We start from the raw sequence: 17,900 nt of genomic DNA on the forward strand, positions 1-17,900 counted from the left end.
AAAGTTTACCCTATGTGGGAGTCGCTTACAACAACTGTTGACGATGAAGAGTTATAACGGCGATTGGTAAAGTTTTATATGAATGATTACGATGACCATCACAATGGGAGATCAAAATAACTATGATAAAGAAAGTACGCGATGGCCGATACGACAACGATGCCACGACAGTCGCTATATTACAAGACGATGATGAAGAACAAGTATTGATAAGAAGTCTATAAAATACGATTCTAAGCTAAGGGAGAAAGATTGAAGTAGTTAAGGAACAAAGAATGACCCGGACTCAGGGAATATGACCCAGACTACCCTACGGCGCGGCCCATGCTATGGGGCCATAAGGGGTGACCACTCCGCAACACAAGTGAAATGACTTGAAATAATTAGCAAGGATATTCCTCCCACAACTAAACAGGGAAGTAGATGAAGCATAAGAATCATACAAGAGAGGAGAAGGAGCCCCAAAGGAGCTCTCCATGCCTAGGGCGCGCCCTAGGCATAAATGAGTCCTGTGTACGACTCCAATCCTTCACAAGGCACGCCCGAAGTAGGAAAAGGACCTCTTGAGCGTTGTCCTTATATGGGAACGCTCATAAATACTTTGTGTGTGCTTTGGTAGCCCTGTATATGTATTCGTTGAGTTGTCCTTACTAGGACACATTGGGGTTATCTCGCACTTTGCACTTATACTAGGGATCATTTTTCGGCCTGATGGGTTGTCCTTATCTAAAAGAGTAATAACATGTCTAGGATTGCAGGTACTTGTAATTAGGAAATGTTATTTTCATAAATCCAAAGACAATCCATAACTCAAGTAATTTACATGGCAAGATAATCGAGACATAATCAAACAAATATCTATAATCTCATCTCAAATTGTAAATATATATTTAGAGGTAATAAAAATTATTGTTAATTATTGATAAAAACCTCGCAAACATCTATGATTTAAAATAAATTTTTCAAAATATCATTCAAAATACGGGGAATGTATAGTTGTGTATCAAATGATTTAAAATAAACAAGAAATTTACCAAAATACAAATTTTAATAAATAATAAAATCTCATGAACTTTTAATACCTTTTATAATTTAAAATGAATATCACAACTTTTTTATTGTTATTTTAAAATCTCAATTGATTGTATTATAAAATATTCTTTTAAATCTTTATTTATACCATTGAATTTTAAGGTATTTTCAAAAATAGAAATTAAATGTGATTTTAAAATTTTAAATAAAATTCTTAAAATTTTAATTAAACACAATCTTAAGTCGTAACATTTTTGTTTATAAGAACAAAATCTGTTGCACACATAACTATGGTGTTAAATCCATATTATACCACTTTAATTTAGTGGCTATTTTAAAACCGAAAAGTAAAAAGATAGAAATCGATTTAACAAAGATGTTATTTTTTCCCAATAAATATGATGCACTTTAAACTAATATATACAAATTAAAAAAAATAAAATAAAAAATTACTAATTAATGAATACACGAAGGTAATAACTAATTATTAAATAAATTGTACAATATTGTGAAAAAATAGTTCATAATCATTAAAATCTATTCCCTATCAAAAATAAAAAAATCAATAAATAGAATAGAAAAGTTGTAACAATATTCTAGAAACTTCTTTACCATTGACTAAACAAAAAAAACTCTTTATCCATATTCCGTACCGGGTTGTGATGATGGTATATAAATAAAGTTTCACCTTCATAATCACATCCAAACCCTATATTCGAAACATATATGGGTCGTCCTAAACACCAAGTACGATTAAGCGGCCAAGAAGAAGGGGATATGGCATCAGAAGACGATCACATCATTCTTGTGCTAAAAGGTATGTACCTAGTTTGTAAAATTGATTATATAAATCACTTGCAAGTTATAATTTTTAACAAAAAGATTATTTCAACATGTCTGCTTTGCTCAATTACTTTATGAAAAATAGGCCCTTATCGGCCGCTCCTCTTTGATAATTTTTTTTATATAATTCTGGATTTCAATTTTTTTGTTGTATATTATGAATAGGAATTATTAAAGAATTGGTCAGCTTCTCCAACCTGTTAGCCTCATGTCCTATGGATATGGTGCTACCACCCTACCACCGCCTCCAACTTTAATTTCACACGTCACAATGGGATTAGCAAGACCAGCAGCAGCTCAACTGCAAGAAGCATCTCAAACACAAATGCGGCAACAAAACAACAATGGTGGGTACTATCGACCCCAGGGATTGCTTTCCATGGGCAAAATCATCAGCCAACTCTGCCGTCGTCCCCACAGCGGCAATGAGATCCTCTGCATGTGACATTTGTATATTAATAGAAACGTTCCAGACATAGGACCAAAATTTGCAGAGTTATGCAACTGTTCACCTCCCAATCCTTCCTGAATTTCCTCCCCATATTTTGTTATGCTGATGATCGTTTTCTTGAATATAATTTAGTTCTTGAGTCCCATCAGCAACCTTTAACCGTGAAACATGTTTGAAGTCATATTAGCTTTCAGACATTCCTTTTGGGTGGTAAGGTGTAAGCCATAACTCAATTAATAAATATCAATATAACTTGTAAATGACTCACGGTATGGTTTTAGTTTGCCCACAAGAGGAGTTCTTCGGTTGCCTCTTTCCTAGAACAACCTCCTTCATTACAGAGCTGAAAGGATGCTGAGAATTTGATGTAAGTATGGGCCAACTCTATGAACATCCTGGACTTTCAACACACAACATTGTAAGTATCGCCCCCTTACATTAACTCTCACATTCACTTCTTATCATAAATTCACCGCCCAATTTCTCTTACAAATCCCCTCTTCTAGTTCTAATCTCCATTCCATTCCATACTTTCATTTCATCAGTTGTGATACCCTTAAATCAATATGGCTTCATTCTCTGTTCCCTGCCCAAGATTTGTGCTCCTTCTGCTATTTGTAGCTGGACCAGCCCAAGCCCATTCTCGCTTCTTTTCGACCCCGTTCTGTTCTGAGTCGGGCTTTCCTTTCCGGATCTTCACTCCCAAACAAACTACGGGGAGGAAATTCAGGAAGGATTTGGGAGGTGGACAGTTGCATAACTTTGCAAATTTAGTCATATGTCTGGAACGTTTCTATTAATATAAAAATGTCACATGCCCTGTACTAACAGAGGATCTCATTGCCGCTGCATTTGATCTTTTCGATAAGATAAAAACATAAAACTCAGAAACAATAAATAGAATATAGAGTTGGCTGATGGCTTTGCCCATGGAAAGCAATCCCAGGGGTCGATACTACCTACCATTGTTATTTTGTTGCGGCATTTGTGTTTGAGATGCCTGTTGCTGTTGAGCTGCTGCTGGCCTTGCTAATCCCATTGTGAGCAGTGATGTTAAAGTTGGAGGCGGTGGTAGGCTGGTAGCACCATATCCGTAGGACATGAGGCTAACACGTTGAACAAACTGATTAATAGGATATTTATTAATTGAGTTTTGGCCTACACCTTACCACAAGAAAGGAATCTCTGAAAGCTAATATGGCTTCAGACATGTTTCACGATTAAAGGTTGCTCATCGGACTCAAGAACTAAATTATATTCAAGACAAGGATCATCAGCATCATCAAGAATAGCTATGGAAGATATGGCAAAGAAACCTACATGGTTCAAAGAATTTTTGGCTGAAATATTCTCTGAAGCATGTGAGGTCCATGATCCTACAAGGAAGAATGAGAAGAACATATATTGCTTGTTATGCTAATATGGTCAAAGGTTGCTGCTATGACTGGAGAACTAAATTATATTCAAGGGGAGGATCCACATGTTTAATGAGATCTTTCTCATATATGAATGTGAAACAAAATTTATTTGACAAGTTTTTATTCTTAATGTCATTTTAAGCAAAGAAATTGCTTCTTGATTATAATACATAATATAATTTGTAATTTTTTTATATTATTATCATATATGAGCAGTTCTTACATATTACTTACTATCATAATAAAGTTATAAATTGTTTGGATTGTAATTATTTTTTATATCTTAAATGCGTCTTTCTCTAAAAAAGTAATAGATTGCCGGTATGCCATTTTCATAAATTGAATAGAGAATCAATAAGTGAAGTAATTTACATGGTAAGATAATCAAGACATAGTCAAACAAATATGCATAATCTCATCTCAATTTGTAAATATATATATTTAGAGGTAATAAAAATTATTGTAATTTTTTTAAAAAAAGTTCATAAAATTTCTGCCAAACTTCTATGATTTAAAGTAGAGTTTTTGAAAAATTATTCAAAATATGGGGCACATAGAGTTGTGTATCAAATTATTTAAAATAAACAAGAAATTTACCAAAATTTACATTTTATTAAATAATAAAATCTCACAATCTTTTAATACTAGTACATAGATTTTAATGATATCTTTTATAATTTTAAAAGAATATCAAAACTATATTATGATTATTTTACAATCCTAATTGTTTGTATTATAAAATATTCTTTTAGATCTTTATCTAACACCATTTAATTTTAAGGTATTTTAAAAAATATAAATTAAATGTAATTAAAAAAATTCAAATAAATTCCTTAAAATGTTAATTAAACACAATCCTGAATCACATTTATTATGACAATTTTAATTATAACACTACAAGAATAATGTCAATAGACATCACACATTAGACATCGGTTAACTTTGCCACTGATGTTAAAAGAAGTATTGACATCACCCCGTGTTTTTGTGACGTCTTTGTTCTTTGTAGACATCGGTTATAATTAAACCGATGTCTAAAATTCACCGAAAAAAATAATTTCGCGTCCACCTTTTCTTTCCCTCCTTAGTCAAATTTTCATTTAGTTTTAATTCTAAATTCCCCCCCAAAATCCCAAAATTCTCCCCCCTTAACCAAATTTTGGTTCCCCCGAATCAATCTTCAACACAAAATCAAAACAAAAACTAAAAACTAAAAAATCAAAACTAAAAACTAAAAAACAGAAATCTATTCTATCTCTCTCGAACCCCCCCCCTCTCTCTCACCTCTCTCTCGATCGAGCCACTCTCCCCTCACAATCTCTCTGAACTCTCTCGAACCTCTCTCTCTCGAACTTGTCTCTGGAACTCCTCTCTCTCTCTGAACCTCTCTCCGCTCTCAATCTCTCCGTTAAGCCTCTTTCAGTTAACCTCTCTACTTCGGTAAGTGTTGTATCTACTTGAATCGAACTAGTCTTCTCTGCATGAAGACAAGTTTTAAAAGTTGAGGATTTTTGAATTCAAAACCCTAATTTGGTAAATTGGGGTTTTTTCTAATTCGAAACCCTTATTTTTTTTATTAATTTAGTGTCTAAACTTGTTGCCAATACTTTTCTTCTTGTTGTATACAAGACCTAATCTGAGAAAAAGATTTAAAGCTTTAGGTAATTTGGGTGTTTTTAGTTGTTCATTTGTATTTTTGTTTGTTTTTGTTTTTTTTTGTAAATTATGTAAAGTTAACGATCCTTACATATCTACTAATTAGATGGTCTTTTTTAACTTTAATCCTCATTTTTTTGCTTTAGTTGTGATTTATGATTTGATTTAGTGTTGTTTATCTAATTTTGCTCTTTATAAATGCTGATCTATTATTTTATTACAGATATGATTTGGTTTAAATGTTTTGATTTGGTGCTTGGTGCTTGTTATAGATTTATCTCCTTTATTTTATAGACAAGTTATCGAAATTAAGTTGTTTATATGCGCGCTCTGCCCGGGTACGAGAGGCTCATGACAGTGTTACTATAGAGTTATTGTAAGTTGTCACATGGCTTTATCTTCTTGTTCTTGCCATTACTATTTTTAATTGCCTGCACTTCTAAAGATGAATTACATAATACCGTATGAGTGTAATCTTACGTCGAACGTTTATCTTTAATGATACAGGACATTACTTGAGTGCTTCAGCACAAATGTGGAGCAACACTCACAATGACACTCTTAAAGAGAAGATGTCGTAAAATCACCCATTTTCCGTAGAAGTATAGTACAATTGTTAAGCTTCAGTCTTATTTTGTTGATTTCCTTATAGATAATGGCAGGACTCTTGGATCAGTATTTATTTTGTAAAAATACTCGAGCTTTATAAATGGTAACATGGATGGCTCAATATGTCTATAATCGTGATATTGAAGTACAGTATTGAAGAACATTTTTGATCATTGAACGAAGAAACAGGCGACATGAATGATGTTCTTTACAACCTGTATAGCGTAACTATATGTAAACTCTAATTCTGTTCATACATACCTCTAATTGACTTGTCGAAGTTTGGACAAACCTTGTTCTATAGTCCAGTCCTGTTTCCTGATAAATCTTTTTAGGTGCATTAGCTTCTGTTAAATTGTAGAAGTTTCGATGAATGTGCTAAATGTATTAGTGAATCTTTTCATGCACTAATATGAATCAAGCCAAGTAGCACACTAGTAAAATTTCAAGCTATTTCTGTATTTTTCTACGTTCGTTCTTCCTCCTTTAAATTTAACAGAGTAATTTCCTAGACATCAAGTTTGTCAAATACACCTTAACATATGCTTCAACATTGCTTTTTTCCTTGCTCTTTGCAGGGTGATCCAAAACATTTGCTGTTGGCTCATCTATTTGACAAACCCTGCTTTTTAGGACTCCTGGAAGTACAGGTAATTAAATATATAAGTAAATGAGATGGTCATGAGATTTATAATATACTATACTTTGTATTTTGAGTGTTTACTCTGCTTTAATAAATACACACTAAATACAGGTGCTTGATTTCTCTGCATGATAAAAACAGTGTTTCGTGTTTTAAGTCTCTTTAACAATATTCTACCTTGCTACTCTGCAACTTTTTAAGCATGGGCTGAGGTGAAGTTATGTTGGGTGTAGTACAATATGGTATATTTAAATAAGTTGTCCACCAAGCTGGGCATGTACCTATCACATGATTTTGCATTGAATTTTTCACATCAATTAGCTGTCAATGTTCTTCTTTAAAATTTCTTTTACGTGTTCATCTTTATTCTAACAATATGTGGGCAAACTTATGTAATGTTCTTCTAATCTTCTTAAGTTTCTTTTACATGGTCATCTTTATTCTTCACAATCTGCTCATCATATCCAAGAATGGTGTTTTATAGTTGTTTAGCATCAGAAAAGAACTAAATATTGTATTCAATTGTTCTCATTTCATTACTTTGTTTTGCTATAAATATCTCTTGGATCTTTGCAGCTAAAATGATCCCCATTTTCATGGTGTTTGCCGGTGGACCTTTGGGGTCTAGAAAGCAGTGGTACGTTTAACCGTGGTTTTCCTTTGTAACATCTGCATAACTTATATTACATTGAGGTCAATGTAAAACATAAACATTTCATTTGAAGTTTATTTCATTATTTTGTCAACTCTAGCAAGCACGTATATGTACTGTAGAACTGAGCTTTTTCAAGGTGCATGTTTAGCCCACAATTCCCCTAGGCCCTAACCTTTCATTGTTGTTATTATGGTGTAGGTTTTCATGGATCCATGTGGACGACCTAGTAAGCCTGATATATGAAGCTTTAGTTAATCCAAATTATAGAGGTAAACATCTATGCTCCACTCATATATACTGTATTTATATAGTAGCATATGTATATCTGATTACAAAGGCAGTAACTTCTAGAAAATCACCAGTGTGCACCGAACTTTAAGTTTTATATAATAATAAAGCCAATGGCCAGAAGCTTTTTGCTTGTGAACTCCATTACTGCAAGCGCAGAAGCACCGAGAGGCTAGAGCACAATTATTAGATTAATAAATTCTCTTGAAATTTTCTTTTATTCTTTATCCAGGAAAGTTATACTTGTGTTCCACCACACATTTCGTAAGTGGTATATATGTACTAATTATATGTGCATTTGCCATGCACCCATCTAATAATCAACATCTCCACGTCAATCTCTTTCTTATATAATAATTGTTATGCTGTATCAGGGAAGAGTCTGAGGGAAAGCTCAAGGGAATTTTGGGAATAATTGTATATAATAATTTTTATTTCTGGTCGAATTTAAATTTTTCAGGTCAAGCATCTTTGATGCCAAAGCAGGAATTGCTCTAAATGATAACTTTGTCAAGCTTGTTTCATGGTATGACAATGAATGGGGATACAGGTAAACAATTGTTCTCATCTAATTGTGATTTGTGGTTCAGTTGTTTCTCTTATGAGCAAAGTTGACTGTTAAATTCTTTTACATATGTCTTTTTGGGTGGTTAATGCAGCACCCGTGTGGCTGATTTGATCGTGCACATGGCATATTTCTAGTAAGTAAGGGATCGTACTTGCTTGCTTGGGATAAAGCGGCTTGCTCATCTTATCCTTTGCAGTTGTTGAGATATCTAAATAATGGGAACTTATATGGGCCTTTGCTGTCTTCTGTAGAGAGTATTTGCATCTCATATTTTGAAGAGTGTTCAAAACAGGATAGTGAAAAAATTATCTTACAATTTTCATTAGACTGAATGTCTTTTCTGGAGAATGTAATAGTTTAGATTTTAGATCATATGTTTGACTATTTTTGTTGACGTTCTCAGACAACAATTACACAATTAGTGATGTAAAACTCTACACAATTTGGTTTATAAACTTCTTATACATCACTTTCAATTAAGAAAAGCTGATGTCAAAAAAGATAATGTACATCACTTTAAGGTAAAAAACTGATGTCAAAGAAATTCAGGTTCAAGTCTAAATGAAACATAAAAATCACTTTGTTTAAGATAAAACTGATGTCAAGTAACATTATAAACATCACTTTTAACCAAATAAAATAGATGTCAAAAAACACAATGTACATCAGTTTCAGACAAACAACTGATGTTAAAGACTAACAAGTTCAAGTCTAAATGATACATAGACATCACTTCATTTTAGAAAATACTGATGTCTATACGCTAAATTAGACATCACCTTTCATTAAAGAAACATATGTTTAATATGTCATTTTACATCACCTCTGTCAAAATTATCGATGTTTTTGTGACAAAAAACATAGCTCAATATATGTTTAATATGTTTTAATAGGTGTAATTTAGTTATTAAATAATTTTGTTATAGCATTTTTTATAAAAAATCATCACATAGACATCAGTGTTTATCACTAAAATCGATATTTTTGTGACAAAAAACATAGCTCATGATATGTTTAACATGTTATGGATGATGAGTGGCGAGTTCGAGTGAAGATGGTGGAGCAGGTTGCCAGGAAGGGATTGGATGAGGGACCATCCACTAGTGATGCTGATGCTGAGGCCCGGAGGCTGCATAAGATCATTCGCTGGATGTTGGTTGTGTTGAGAGAGATCCTAGATGATTAGACGGGACTGTTGGTTGAGCCCATAGATTGTTGTTGTTATTTTCAGCGCCGGTAGGCTTTGGGATACTTGGTCAGATGCCGGGATCCCTTTTTCATTTATCTTGTTGTATTTCAGACCAGTGTAGTAGTAGTAGTAGTTGAAAGTTAGGGGTAGTTAGGGGGATGTTTTCCAGTTTTTCCTCTGTTTAACCCTGCTATTTATTGTACCTTGTTTCAGAACCTTAAAATCCAGAATATTTCCTATGTAACCCGTGATTTAAATAAATCTATTATCTTGCTTTCCTTTGTGCACCTTGTTTATCTTATAAACTGTTCTCAATGCCATGTTTTAAATACAACTATGTTTTCGTACAACCATGTCTAAAGATCGTAAAACCCTATTCCGTGCCATGATAAAACAACACTGATATGAGAATTATGTAGTAATAGGATTGCATGTGCAAATTGGGTAAAACTTAAAACCCACAAAAGAGATTTCAAAAAAAAAATTGTTGTTATATATATGCCATGCTATCGTATTGCTAAATAGTTGCTCAATCAGGTTTGTAAGAAATGGCCAACTCATCAGATCACCAAGAAGAAGAAATTCCCACCCAAGACCCAGAAATAAACCCAGAAACCACTTTGATGAGCAGACTTGCTCAGCTTTTGCAACAACCTGTGGCCCCAAAAGTTGGAAATTTCAAGCACTTTCAATCTGTTCATCCTCCAGAGTTCTTAGGTTTGCCAGATCCGATTAACGCACAGTCGTGGTTGAGAGAGATGGAAAAAGCCTTTGAGCTAGCCGAAGTTAAGGACGATAAGAAAGCTCGGTACGCAAGTTATTATTTGAGGGATGAAGCAAGTTTCTGGTGGGAGTCTTCTAAGGCGTTGTTGGAAGGCAAAGACTTATCTTGGGAGAAGTTCACTGAGATGTTTCTTGAAAAATATTTGCCAAGTTATATCCAAGATCAGTTGGAGATGAAATTTTTGTATCTTAGACATGAGGAAATGTCGGTAGCAGAATATGAGGTGAAGTTTTCAGAATTGTCAAGGTTCGTGCCAGAGTACGTGAATACTGAAGTAAAGAAGGCTAAGAGGTTCCAGCAGGGACTTAAGCCGTGGATTAGGAGTCAAATAGCGATGTTGGAGATCAAGAACTATGCTGCTTTGGTTTAGAAGGCAATGATAGTGGAAGGTGAGCAGGAAGCTGCTCGAAGGGAAAATGAAGGAAGAAATAGAAAGTTTGAAAGCTCTGAGCAAGTGCAAGGAAGTTCAAAGTTCAGAGGAAAGTTTGGGAAGAATGGTGGAGGTCAGAACAAAAAGTTCCAGAGGTTTAGACCCGGGAATGGAGCTCAGAAGAACCGTTTCCAGAAAGCTGGACAATCGGGAAAGGAAAGCAGACCCCAGATGCAAGAATGCTGGAACTGTGGAAAGAGACACCCGGGGAGGTGTAATAAGCTGGATATAACATGTTTTAAGTGCAACCAGAAGGGGCATTATTCTTCGTAATGTTCAAATGAAATAAGGAAGCCTGATTTGGCTTGTTTCAAGTGTGGCAAGGTAGGCCATATGGCTAGAAATTGCAAGGAGCCTGTGCAGAAGGCTAATGTTCTCAGAATTGCTGGACCGCCGTCTCTCCCAGCACCATCAGCTCAACCCAGAGCTAGGACCTTTAACATGTCAATGAAAGATGCGGTGCAAGATGTGGACGTGGTAGCAGGTATGCTTGTTATAAACTCAATAGAAGTAAAAGTTTTGATGGATTCTGGAGCAACCAGATCTTTTATTTCTGAAAGCATTCTTGATAAGTTAAATTGTGTCGCGTACCCTCTAGAGCCTAAGTTGATTATAGAGGTAGCAAATCAAGAGAACGTTGTTGTTAATAAGATTTGTCCCGATTGTGATGTGTCTATAGAAGGTCGGCACTTTTCTGCTGACTTAATTCCTTTTAAGTTAGGAGAATTTGAGGTTATTCTAGGAATGGATTGGTTGTCAAATCATGAGGCGCAAATAGAGTGTAAAAGTAAGAAAGTGAAGTTAAAAACCAAGGATGGTGAGGAAGTGATATTTAAAGGAAAAAGGCAAGATAAGAAGTTTCTAACGGTTACGATTGAATTGGCTCCTGGTACGGAACCAGTGTCGAAAGCTCCCTATCGCATGGCGCCGGTTGAAATGAAGGAATTGGCAGCTCAGTTGCAAGAGTTGTTGGACAAAGGAGTAATCTGACCGAGTGTATCCCCGTGGGGCGCACCAGTGTTGTTTGTAAAGAATAAGGATGAAAGTATGCGATTGTGTATCGATTACCGTGAGCTGAATAAGTTGACGATCAAGAATAAGTACCCTGTACCACGGATTGAGGACTTGTTTGACCAATTAAAAGGAGCTTCGTGTTTCTCAAAGATTGATTTAAGATCTGGGTATCATCAATTAAAGATCAAAGCGGAAGATATACCCAAGACAGCGTTCCGAACAAGATACGGACATTATGAGTTTTTGGTGATGACATTTGGCTTGACGAATGCGCCAGCCGCATTTATGGATCTTATGAACAGAGTGTTCAAGCAGTATTTGGACAAGTTCGTGATTGTGTTTATTGACGATATACTTATTTATTCCAAAACGGAGGAAGACCATAAGGAGCATTTGAGGATTTCCTTGGAAATTCTGCGAAAAGAGAAGCTATATGCAAAGTTTTCAAAGTGTGAATTTTGGCTAAAGAAAGTGCAATTTCTTGGTCATGTAGTTAATAAAGAAGGAATTAAAGTGGATCCAGCCAAGATAGAAGCTGTAATGAATTGGGAAAGACCCAAGACTCCGACGGAAGTTATAAGTTTTCTGGGATTAGCCGGATACTATAGAAGATTTGTGCAAGATTTCTAAAAGATTGCCGTTCCATTAACAAAATTGACGAGGAAGAATGAGAAGTTCGTTTGGACAGAAAAGTGTGAGGAAAGTTTCCAAGAGTTAAAGAAGAGGTTGGTAACCGCCCCTGTGTTGGTATTACCAGATGGTAAAGGTGAATTTGTGATATTCAGTAATGCTTCATATAAAGGACTTGGATGCGTGTTAATGCAACACGGGAAGGTAATAGCATACACGTCAAGGCAACTCAAGCCGCATGAGCAAAAGTATCCAACACACGATTTGGAATTGGCAACAATTGTATTTGCCCTTAAGATTTGGAGGCATTATTTGTACGGGGAAAAGTGCGAGATTTATACGGACCATAAGAGCTTAAAGTATATCTTTACTCAGAAAGAATTGAATATGCGACAAAGAAGGTGGTTGGAATTGATCAAAGATTATGATTGTGCGATAAACTATCATCCTGGAAAGGTAAATGTGGTAGCTGATGCTTTAAGTCGAAAGGAAAAGTTGAATATGTTAACGTCATCAGAAGAATTAATCAAGGACTTTGAAAAGATGGAAATAGTGGTGCAGACTCCAGAATATGGAGGTGAAGCCATTTATGCAATACGGTTTCAACCTGAAATTTTGGAAAAGATTAGATGCTGTGAAGAGCAAGTGATGAATCGTGAAAGGAATAAGTTGACGGGAGAAGAAATTAAGGCTCAAAAGGATGGAAAAGGGATATACCGTGTTAACTCACATATTTGGATACCTGATGTTGTGGAACTAAAGCACGAGATTTTGCAAGAAGCGCATAACTCGAGATTTTCAATTCACCCTAGGAGTATGAAGATGTACCAGGATTTGAAAGAAAATTTTTGGTGGCCAAACATGAAAAAGGAAATTGTGGAATGGATAAGCAAATGTTACACGTGCCAAAGAGTTAAAGCGGAACATCAAAGGCCAAGTGGATTGCTTCAGCCACTGGACATACCTGAATGGAAATGGGAACATATCGCGATGGATTTCGTGGTAGGATTACCTAAAACCAAGTCTAATCATGATGCGATTTGGGTGGTAATTGATCGATTGACAAAGTCAGCACATTTCTTGCCGATAAACGAAAGGTTTTCATTAGAGAAGCTGGTCAAATTATATCTGGATGAAATCGTGATGCGTCACGGAGTTCCTGTATCTATCGTGTCTGATTGAGTTCCAAGGTTTAATTCGAGATTTTGGCGACAATTCCATGATCATTTGGGAACGAAATTGAAAATGAGTAAAACATATCATCCGCAGACAGACGGACAAAGTGAAAGGATAATTCAGACAATTGAGGATATGTTGCGAACCTGCGCAATATATTTCAAAGGAAATTGGGACGATCATTTTCCCTTAGTTGAGTTTTCCTACAACAACAGTTATCACGCAAGTATTGGCATGCCGCCTTATGAAGCGTTGTATGGAAGAAAGTGTAGATCCCCTACTTATTGGGACGAAGTTGGTGAGCGCAAGTTAATTGGCCCCGAGCTAGTGCAGCAAATGAAGGAAAAAGTTGAAATGATACGAAAGAGATTAATTACAGCTCAAGACCGACAGGCAAAGTACGCGAATCAAGAGCGGATAGATGTGCAATTTGAAACTGGAGACAAGGTCTTGTTGAAGATATCTCCTTGGAAAGGTTTAACTCGATTTGGAAAGAAAGGAAAGCTAAGTCCAAGGTACATTGGACCATTTGAAGTATTGCGACAAGTTGGAAAAGTGGCGTATGAATTGGCGCTGCCACCGCAAATGCAATATCTGCACAATGTATTTCATGTATCTCTCCTGAAAAAGTATAATGCCGACGCGAGCCATGTGATCGAGTTGGAACCAGTAGAAATCCAACCAGATTTGTCCTATATAGAACAACCAGTGCGAATTTTGGATCGAAAAGAAAGGACGCTTAGAAATAAAGTTGTACCTCTAGTTAGAGTGTTGTGGAGAAATCCACTAGTCGAGGAATCGACTTGGGAATTAGAAAGCGAAATGAAAGAAAAGCCATCTATTTGCTTAGATTAGATTCTGGGGACAGAATCCTTTTAAGGAGGGTAGATTGTAACGACCGAGAATTTTACGTCGTAATTAAGAAAGTAAAGTATGTGTTATGGGATGAGATTATGTGATTAAGCGGTGATTATTTGTCTTATCTGTATACTAGAGTTAAGGAGCGTGGATAAAAACATTCCAATTTAAAGAGTCAGCTTAGAAGTCGAGCTGTGGTGTCGGGCCGTCAGGTAGAACGGAACCCGTCCTAATATGGAATTAATTAATATAAAATGTGAATTATATATGAAGTGAATGAATAAAGTATTTCGTCTTAAGAGACATGTTGATTGACAAATATAATGAGAAGCGTAATCGAAACGCTGAGCGTCGGGCCGTCAGGCTGAACGTGACCCGGTACGCTAAAAGATGAAAAAGATTAAAGAGGGATATATTCTATGATCAGACCTGAGTCGTTTCATGATCGTATATGTGTGATTGCTAGCCTGTGTGCATGACTGTGTGCTCTGTGACATTTTTATGGATTTAAAGGAATTATTTGATTTAAATAAGGGTTTATTTAACCTTCGTGCATTTTTATAAAACATCCGAGTAAGATAAAAATATGGGATTTGTTCTGCTATCCTTGTAAAGACCTTAGAGACTTTATAAAAATGATAAGTGAATTTGATTGTTGATCTTTGCAATTTTAAATTGATTTTATGTGGAAAATGTATTTATTAAAGCAAGTTTGCGAAATTCATATAAAATTTACCGTTCGCTCAAATTCTTATTATGAGTAATGGATAAAAAGCTAATTTCGAGACCTACGTGTTAAAATTGTCATTTTCAATAATTCTCGACTTCCCGAGAGAGATATATTTTATATTTGAATTTTGTTGCATTTAAGTAAAAAGAGAAAGTATGTGTGAGTCAAAAAGGAATTATTAAATTACCATCTTGCCCTTGCTTTGGTGGAGTATAAATCAACCCCTTCCTCCCCATTTTCTTCTTTCTTTCCCGAGCACTCATTCTCTCTTCTCTCTTTTTCTTTCTTTCTCCCGAACACACTCTCTCTCTCACTCCCTCTCGGCTCTCTCATCTCTCACCTCTCTCACTCGCATGCAACCATTAAAACACACTCAAACACCGAGATATTGCTTCCATTAGTTGTTATTCTTGATATATACTTCAATTCCTACTTGCATGTAAGTGATTATAAAGGTTTTGTTGAAGTGATCACTATGGTTGTGTTTAAGAAAAACAATTTCTTGAAGCATAACTATAAGAGTGATTTTAAGAGGTTTTGGAGGTCATAAACTCGAGAAGAGATCCGTCATGGACTCTCTCAAGTTCGACCACCACTGGCCATGATCCAAAGGAGAGCCGGTGGGTTTTCCATGATGTGATTGTTGGATTTTAATGTTGCATGTTATGGTTTCTTGAAAGCTTGAAAAAGGGTTTTGTTTCTTTTGTTGAAAATTGAGTATTTGATTGGTAAAATGATTTCCTTGATTGTAAAATGAATGTGTGCATATGATTGTTGCTTAGAAAATCAAAGTTTATGATTTGCATGTGAGTTTTTGCTTCGGCTTTATGCTTATAAAAAAGGGAAATTGAATTTTGTGACTTGATCTTGGTATGAACTAAGCTTAATTAGTAGGAAATAGAGTTGCATGTTGATTTAAAAGAGGAGTTAGTGATGCATGTCAATGTTTGGTTCTTGGATTGTGAATTTGGAATGTTTGCCGAATGGAAAATGGGTTTAAAAGAGATTGATTTGTGATTAAGTGAATGCATGCATTGAATAATTTGATTAAGGTTGAGTCATTAGGTGATGTTTGGCTTTGTGCTTCAGAAATCTTGATGAAAATGAGTTAAATGACTAAGTTAAGGCTTAAAACAAGTTGAAAATATGATATAGGACTTTGCATGTCAAGATTGATCTTTGTATGTGTGTTTTCTAGATATACCCGAATGGATTGAATCTTTAAAGTGGTTTGTTGTGAGTAGACTTGATTAAAGTAATGATGGATGGTGATTAAATTAATAAGGAATGAATTATTGTTGCGTGCTAAGTTTAGGTTCGAATTTTTGACTTAATCAGAAAGGAAATTGAATTTGGTGAGATAATCTTGGTAAACACTAAGTTTGTATGATTTAAAAGCAATTGCATGATAGTTTTAAAGGAGATCAATGAGTGCATGCTAGTAATTAGTCTTTGAGTTGAAAATTATGTTCTTGCCGAATGAAAACAAGATAAAAAGGGGATAACTTGGTGATTAAGTGTATGCATGTTGATTTGATGGATTAATTAAGTTGAAATCACTAAGTAGTGCATGGTTTGGTGACTTAATGAATGGAATGATTTAATAGGGGATTAAAACAAGAAAGAAATGTGGTATATAACCTTGCATGTCAAAAATCTATTTTTTCATATTTGATTCTTGATTGTGATAAGTGTTAAGGCCGAATAGGCCATAAGAAATAAAGGTCAAAACTTGATTTTGGTAATTGAAAGAATGATTGAGTGTTATATGTGAAAATCTTTGATTTTGCTTGATTGGATTGTTGTTTTGGTTCGAATTAAGGAATAAAAGAAAAGGGAATTAAGTCGATTGATATAAGTGATAGTATGCACGTAAATGTTTGGTTGTAAATGGGTCTAGTACTCGTAAAAGAGTCGTGTTAGTGTGATTTGAGAAATAGCCTAGGTCAAGCGAGTACGCTTTGATTGCTAGGAATATAAGGATATAAAACTACGAGAAAGGATTGTGCTATGTGCTATGTGCTGTGTGTTTATTTGTATAAGCTATATTCGTATGCTCGAGTCAAAGATATAACCGAGTTATTGTATAGAGAGATCGTTCCGGGAATGAGAGTTGGGAATCTAATTAAGATTTTTGGTTTTTATTGTAGATTCGGAGCGTGAGGGCATTCAGGCTAGGAAAGGGAAAAGTATACTAGGTGGCAGTAGTTCAACCCTCATGAAAGCAATTTCAGGCAAGTAACTCTGATTACTTGTGTAAATGATTATAAAGGAAATGTTGTTCATACCATGTAGAGTATTGAACTGTTAAAGTATAAAACCCTTGCTTTATGAAATCCTGATATTGATTTGAAGTACCCTTGTTCTTGATAACCTGTTATTGATAATCCTATTAATTTCACCCTTTGATAATCTGCCTTTCTATTCCAGTTTCCTATAATGCCATGAATCATATTGAACCTTTAATTATCTTGGATAACTCTGTTAATGATACCCTGTTTCTCTTGATCGCCCTAATGATCCCTAAGTTATTACTGATCCTTCAAATTTAGTACCTTATTATCCTTGATACAGAATTCTTGAGAATTGTTCCTTGCGTATCTTTGATTCACTCCCTGAACTTTGTTTCTTTAAAATCTGAATTAAGAATGAGTTTCGACTTGAAAGAGTCCGAATGATTTCAAATGCTTGGTAATGATAAAATGGATTTTAGAAAACCTATTTGTTTTCCAACTCAAGGTTTTCCGAATGAATTCCTGATGGATTGAATTGAGACGTAAGTGGCTAGTGGGACTAGTCAAGTCATGGTAAGAGGCTAGTGGGACTAGTCCAATTTAAGGCTGAAATTATGCCGAATGGTACCTTAAAGACCGGAATGGAGGTCGATACGGGCTGATCACCCATATATAATGAAATGGAAAGATAA

General features: G+C 35.1%; 1 long non-coding RNA gene across 6 annotated transcripts; it reads left to right on the forward strand.

Annotated features, from left to right (window-relative positions):
- The first annotated feature begins 4,996 nt into the window (after positions 1-4,996).
- Positions 4,997-8,590, forward strand: LOC141676523 (uncharacterized). Of its 6 annotated transcripts, none has more exons than XR_012557057.1 (8): positions 4,997-5,184; positions 5,624-5,776; positions 5,908-6,002; positions 6,588-6,659; positions 7,229-7,289; positions 7,506-7,576; positions 8,056-8,145; positions 8,255-8,590. It is a non-coding gene; the product is annotated as an uncharacterized LOC141676523 (long non-coding RNA). The 6 variants fall into 6 exon arrangements; XR_012557059.1 differs by having other exon boundaries at positions 5,673-5,776; XR_012557058.1 differs by having other exon boundaries at positions 5,695-5,776.
- The last annotated feature ends 9,310 nt before the right edge of the window (positions 8,591-17,900 follow it).

Source organism: Apium graveolens, chromosome 8 (assembly GCF_009905375.1).
Source record: "Apium graveolens cultivar Ventura chromosome 8, ASM990537v1, whole genome shotgun sequence".
Lineage (NCBI taxonomy): Eukaryota > Viridiplantae > Streptophyta > Magnoliopsida > Apiales > Apiaceae > Apium > Apium graveolens.